General features: G+C 41.6%; 1 long non-coding RNA gene across 1 annotated transcript; it reads left to right on the top strand.

Annotated features, from left to right (window-relative positions):
• The first annotated feature begins 402 nt into the window (after positions 1-402).
• LOC137248125 (uncharacterized) lies at positions 403-6,880 on the top strand. Its single transcript, XR_010952083.1, has 3 exons — positions 403-1,315; positions 1,387-1,618; positions 6,403-6,880. It is a non-coding gene; the product is annotated as an uncharacterized lncRNA (long non-coding RNA).
• Positions 6,881-7,235: the final 355 nt, after the last annotated feature.

The raw sequence follows: 7,235 nt of genomic DNA, 5'->3' as shown, positions 1-7,235 counted from the left end.
CGGGTACCTCCGAAACCGGGGGTCGGATCCATAGTATTTTTGCGCAGAACACGTTTCTGCGTTGGCGGCCTTCGGCCGCGCTTATAAAAAATAACCCTGGGCTACGCCATGCCAAGTCCGGGTGTGTGGTATAACCGTGGCTACCGCCACGGTGATGCACAATTTTTTTGGGGGTACAACACAACAACAACCACATGGAAATCGCCAACTTCAACTGCAAATATCTCCGGATATAGATAAAATTTTTCTTTTCCGCCATCGGATTATTGGTCTCGAGATTAATACTCGTCTTTTGACACCTCTCTCGATATTTTTGGTAGCGTATTAGCAGTCGACCCCTCAACTAGACTATTACCAAAATAACAAGAACACCTTTTTGCATTGGCGGCATTTGCCCAAAATAACATTAAGTTAATTTTAGTTGTGACATGTGACGGAAATTAAAAATTTTGCTGCAGAGACCATCTTTTTGCGTTGGCGGCCTTCGCCCAAAATAATATTAAGGGTAACGTTTTACAAGACGGTACACCACCTAATTTAAAAATACCAAATAATAATAAAAACGGAGCTCGAGGCGGGTCTTTTGATTCCACGCTACCGCCACGGTGATGCACAATTTTTTTTGTGGGTACCAACACAACTACAACCACATGGAAATCGCCAACTTCAACTGCAAATATCTCCGGACAGAGATAAAATTTTTCTTTTCCGCCATCGGATTATTGTTCTCGAGATTAATACGCGTCTTTCGACACCTCTCTCGATATTTTTGGTAGCGTATTAGCAGTCGACCCCTCAACTAGACACCATAATTTTTGATAAAAATTAGATGGTGCACCGTCTTTTAAATCGTTACCATATTAAGTTGTATAGAATCGACGGGCTGTCCTACAAGGTTTCATGTCAACTAAATCGCTCCCGATATGTTCGGGCTAGTACCTTAATGGTTCCAGGAACGTACCCGATCTGCATCCGGAAAAGAACCAACGAAGTCGATAACGGGGGGTGTTCTTATCGCTACAACAACAACAACATTATTTACTTTCTGATTTTTATTCATACGTATGTGCATTTTTAAATAATAAAAGAATGTTATATTATTCTAATAGATAGCATCTCCGCCGGGTTGCGATTCAGCTCAGAATATGCCAAAATCAGAGGAAATCTACAATTAAATGCAGATTCACGTGTCATTTGCCAAGAATACAAGGTACTTTACAAGCAACATTCTTTGGAATACGGTACCAAACTGGATGGATGTATTTCCCTAAAAAAGGGTGGAACTACGCATCTTGGTTTGCCAGTATTTGCTTCGGTAATTTATATTGATTTGTAGTGATTAAAATTGCAATAGTAGATAATGTAATGTGAATTAAAATTGAATAGGTAGCCGGAGCAAAAAAGGCAACTGATCGGCATGCAACTGTTATTTATGTGGCGCCACCGGGAGCTGCTGCTGCTATCCTAGAAGCATTAGAAGCAGAAATGTCTTTGATTTTTGACATCACCAAAGGTGTGCCATAACATGATAAGGTTCGCGTTAAACACGCTCTCTTAAGGCAAAAAAAAATCGCGTCTAGTCAGGCCCGATTGTCCAGGAATCATCGCACCAGAAAGGGTAAGTAAATTGGCTACCATATTAAATATATAAGCAACATGTATGCATTTTTTAGTGATAATTTGTCATGCTTTGTTGATAATCAACTGAAGAATGCAAATACGACAGAGCTCGAAGTTCATGTGAAAACCAATTAATTTTTTTAATTAGCGTTTGGAGAGAAAAATACATATGTATGTATGCATAGAACTGCATAGAAGGGAGGAAAAATTTATTATCAGTAGATTTGCAAGATTTTTGTCATCTTCCCTGCATCGCAGTTGTCATTACATTGCGTTAAGAGAGGACATCAACACCTTACTACCCACAGCCAGTTAAAATTTTAGTAAATTTTGCTCTTTTCATCACTGTTTCAAAACGTGGAAAGTTATATATCGAGCATTCCATGGAGAATGGTACATTTTAGCAGACTTTCTCATTGCCGGCATTATTAATATTCATTCCCTAGAAGGTTTAATGTAGTCTTATCAATAGTTCCCGAGATGATGGGGCTAGTACCACAATGGTGCTTGTTACCGGAACGTAGATAGATAGATAATTTATTGAGGATTGCACAGTGACTTGCACATCTTCTTCACAGCACCTCATCCTAGCCGACTTCCTTGATGAACCCCAACAGTGTTCTTGGCTTGAGGGATTAAATGTGGGAATGCTCTGGCCATGGTGAGCCCATAAACTTACCCCTACGTCTTGAAATTGCGCCGCAATCTAGAAGGATATGGTCCACCGTCTGCTGATCCATCACAAAATCGGTATGTGTTGTTCGATATTATACACAGCTTTTGCATGTGACTGTTCAGTCTACAGTGTCTTGTAAGAATAGCCGTTAGGGTTCTTAGGTTATCTTTTTGAGAGGCCTATTAATGCCCTATATCGAGTTGTGCTGTAACCCCCTAACAGTAATTTAGATTGACTCAGGCCTGGCATGTTGCGCCAGTGTTCTCTCTTTTCCCTCCCTTCTGCTAATAAATGCCCCTGTGGGTCAACTGGCAGGAACGGCTCGGGATCGATGGGTCATGCAGTTGCTGCCTCTCTTTCCGTGTTGTCCGCCTGCTGTTGTTGTAGCAGTGCTTCGCCCCATCCAATAGGTGCGACCGATCACAAATTGTCATCAATGTCCTCTAACGGGAGTCCAAAGAAACTTTCTGTTTCAACAGGAGTGGACCATAATGAGAGGAGTGTTAGAGGCGTTGGTTTCACAATACAGTTAAAGAGATGGTTGGTGTCATGTAGGGACACATTACAAGCAGGACAATGTTTTGTATGTCGGGGTTGATTCTGCATAGGTAAGAGTTTAACCTGTTACGTTATCCAGCTCGAAGTTGAGCTAGAGTGACTACTCTCGTTTCCCTAGGGAGAGTGCGTTCCTCCTCTGCTAGTTTTGTTCTTTGAGTACAGGAATCACCGGCATAGAGGTCCGACGCCTGTTTGTGGAGTTCACTGAAGACATGCTTGTGTTTTTTAGCTTCATACGGCTGTGTTCTCAGGTGCCGTATTTCCTCATAATGTAATGAGGCCGTGAACAACAAGAGCCACAAAAGATGTATAAAAGTTACGAGGACGCTGGATTTTGGAATCTAGCCCAGAGCAACCTATTCGATGCAACCATCCCTTGCACGTGAAACACTGACAAGAGTATTTATTTTTTTAAATTAATTTATTTATTATTACGGCTGTTTAGGCCTAAAACTTAAACTACTAAGTACAATTCATTGTTATAATCACTTATTTCTATTGAATATGCTGTTGGAATGCCATTTGATTCCGATCAGCATATTTACTAGCGTGACAAAGGGACGAGTCTGGGAGCCACTCATTTAAGGAAGGTTGGAAAGGACGCGTTTCCAATCCTCCAGTGCTCCCAGCTTAAGGCAACAAAATTTGGAACTTATATTTTTCAATTATATGTGTATTTGAAGCTGTCGGAATGTATTAGTCTCCGATCAACACAGCTAAACATGTCTTTGGATGTTGGAAATTGAAAATAACGTGTATCCAATCACCCCTCAACTTTGTTTAGTAAAGACGCTGTCGGAATGCATGAAGATTCCGATTAGCACAGCTCAACATATAATGGGAGGTTGAAAAGGACGTGTTTCCAATCCCCCCTGCTCCAACTTTTGTTTGGCCTTATTTTCGTTATTTTTGTTACACATTATATAATTTTATTGTTATATTAATGCTGTCGGAATGCGAGTGATCAGCAACAGTAAATATCAGCTGGAAATACCGAATTCCAGCGAAATTAGTTGTTGGAACTGTCTGGAGTTACAGGTGGCGACCGATTTTCTTTTCCTTAGGGCCGGATGCATTGTATTTTGCTGCTTCCCATGTTACCATTCCCTTTTCGCGCTCCAGTATCGGATATATCATGTAAAAAATAAGAGGAGAAAAACTTTATCTTATTGGAAGGGTTTTACAATGCTCCAATAAACTTTTTTTAAATTTATTGAAGCTATTACTACTTTTTATGTGATTAGGAAGTTCATTGAAATATTTTAGGCCCTTATATATATGACCGTCCTAAAAAGATTCTTTTCCGGCAAACGCAGCAACCTCATTCCTCAGGACCGGGTTCAGGAGAAGGACCCGGATTGGGGTCGGTACCTTCCCGGAAGAGGAGAGTGTGGCGCAGACCCGATGCAAGGATGACAATTTGTGGGAGGGACGCAATAAATTAAACACTGAGTCCGCCTGCTCATTACCCTCTACTCCCCTGTGCCCTAGGACCCAGGGAAACAGTACTACGTTGTGTGCTCCTAATTGATTTAGCTTTTCTACTCACTGAAGGACCAGTGCTGACTTTATTTCGAACGCCGCAAATGCCTTTATTGTGGCCTGACTGCCTGACTGAGTATGGCAGTTGTTTCATTGGGGTATCAGCGCTGAAGGTTCAGCTTAGCGCACTAACTTATGGCGAATACTTCCGCTTGAAAATGCTCGGATGTGCTTTTAGAGTTACTGATATTTTGGCTCTGGGTCCGAAACCTCTGGCTCCAATCCCCTCTGGCGCCTTCGAGCCATCTATGTACCATACCATCTTGAGCAGACTAGTAATACATTGCACCCGCCCATACCTATAGAGCCGTACCAAGAGACTGAGCAGCCCATTACATTTTGGCACAACCGGAGCACTGCTGGACATCCAATCTATATGAAAGCTATGCATTCAAAAGTGTTTGTACCAGTGGCTGGTGCACACCGAACTGGACCAATGTATGCTATATTGATGCCTGCACAAATACCAAGCTATGTTTATGTGAATAATGTTACTGCTTATGTCCATTTGCACGGTTGAGCACATACAGTACCTACGTTTATACAAGGTGGAACACCACACTATCTACATGGCGATGTAGCCACCGATCACGTTGTTGTAAGAGATTAATTAAAATATGTTATTCATAAACACTGATTCTTATATTTTCATTATCATTAAACTGTAGACTGTAGACTCATGACGGGTATTCTTACTGGACACTGCCTTCTGGCGTCACATGCCTTTAAATTAGGCTTGGTCAGTGATAGCAGATGTAGGAAGTGCGGGTTGGAGGAGGAAACGATCGATTACGTTCTGTGCTCGTGCCCTACGCTTGCCAGGCTAAGACTCCAGCTGACAGCTGTCAGATCTAGAAGCACCAAGTGGCTTAAGTTCTAGGAAGCTTCTGGTATTTGTCAAGAGGACGGAGTTATTTTATAACATGTCCTGGTTGTTGATAGGGTTTTTAGCTTGGTCGTTAAAACAAACTTCCGGTAAAACTACGGACTCATTCAGTCTATGTGAGGTCGTCATGAACCCGCCAGTGCAACCTAACTTATATTTTGTTTTGGTTTTTATTTTAGAATCAACCGTTTAAGTAAGCGATATCAGCTAACTAAGCGCCTTCAAATGTAGATCCATAAGGAACATGGGGTCGCCAGAGCCTCGGCTGTTAAAGAAACAGGATTCGCCACGGGTAGGTGAGGTTCACAATTGGGTTGGAGAAGCTATATATTGCGCTGGCAACCCATTGAACGGGTTGCGCTACACAACCCCCTGAACCAATTTGGTATTTTAATCACCTCTTACGCAGGCATGCCTAACGCGGGTATACTCTAAGCCCCCTAACCCGCTGGAGCCATGAGAAGCGTTAGTGACCTTGGGTGTCCCAAGGAAAGTTCCGTCGTGTCTTGTGTTGTTGGGTGAGCGGCCAGCCAGCAGCGTGCAACAAATGCACCATTCAGGAGGATATCCTTGCTGAGCCCAGAAAATCTGGGAAAGTTGGATGTAATGGTCGGATGCAGCAAACGAGTATATTCTGTAATAGCATATGATCAACTTGGAGATAACCAAACTGGTTCTAGACCCTGCTGCTAAATAAGGATAGGCGTAGTCACATCAATTCGTTCCCGGGTTACTCGGGGAAATCAGTTTTAGCAGTACTTTGCACTTTTCATACTGCACGTCCATACAAGAACTTCGGATAATGAATTAAACAGTTGTTGTTGTTGGTGTTGTTGAATTAAACAGTCATATGCATTTGTTTGTTTTGGTAGCACGTCTAATTTCCTTCGTAACATCAATCAATTATCCCTTGTTATAATATTGTGTTCTCTATGAATGCAACAGCGAAGTATATTCAGGTAACCCTGATTCTAGTTATCTGAAATCTCCTTGAGTCCCTTGTCTTTGGCCTCTCAGAAAAGAGCTAATTGTGGAGCCCTATTTATAGAACACTTTTCGGGTTAAATATATTAAAAACTTTAATCTATCCTTACTGATATTAGTTTCTTTCTCATTCTAGGTAATTTGATTTTGACGATGTGCGCATAGCAATATTCCAGACATTCCAGCTGTAGCTGAAGGAAGAACATAAATTTGCTCAAATTATAAGAAAACTGCGACAACTATCCCCCCGCCTTTTTAGTACCACAGATAAGGCGCTAACAAGCATACTATGGGAAAGGGTCAAGACCAAAGGATCAATATCACCTATAAATCGACTTTGATAGCACGAATTGGGGCTTCCGGTATTATCCCTACAAAAATCATATGGCTCTGCAAAATGATGTTGAACAACACCACCAGCGCAGGAAAAATTGGGCGTCATCACTGAGCTTCGAAAGTTTCAGAGAGGGCACATCTATTAATAGACGTTATTGTACTTAATTAGCTTGTACATATCAATATACACATATGTAAAGTACACTAGAGTAATAAGGGAATTATTTAAATTGTAAAAAAACATTGTATATATGAATTATTTATAATTAAATATTATCTGAACATAAAGGACGCGTTTCATTCATGGAAAAAGCGATTTGGCAGAAGGTAACCGATACGGGTAACCGATAGGCCAGTTAGCCGTGTTGTTGTTGTTGCATATGTTTTGGTTAGCGATGACGAAAACATAACTGATGAAGTAGATAGATAGATAGATAGTTATTTGAGGATCGCACTGCGACCATTGGTCTATTGTGCCCTCATCTGCTTCACAACACCTCATCCAAGCCGACATCTCTGATGAACCCTAGCAGTTCACCTGGCTTGAGGGATTTGATGTGAGTATGCTCTGGCCATGGTGAGCCCATAAACTTAGCTCTACGTCTTGAGATTGCATCGCACTCCAGGAGGACA

This window comes from Eurosta solidaginis, chromosome 4, assembly GCF_040869045.1.
Source record: "Eurosta solidaginis isolate ZX-2024a chromosome 4, ASM4086904v1, whole genome shotgun sequence".
In the NCBI taxonomy this organism is placed as follows: Eukaryota; Metazoa; Arthropoda; class Insecta; order Diptera; family Tephritidae; genus Eurosta; species Eurosta solidaginis.
Note: the sequence above shows the minus strand (reverse complement) of the source record. Positions and strands in the feature narration are given on the sequence as shown.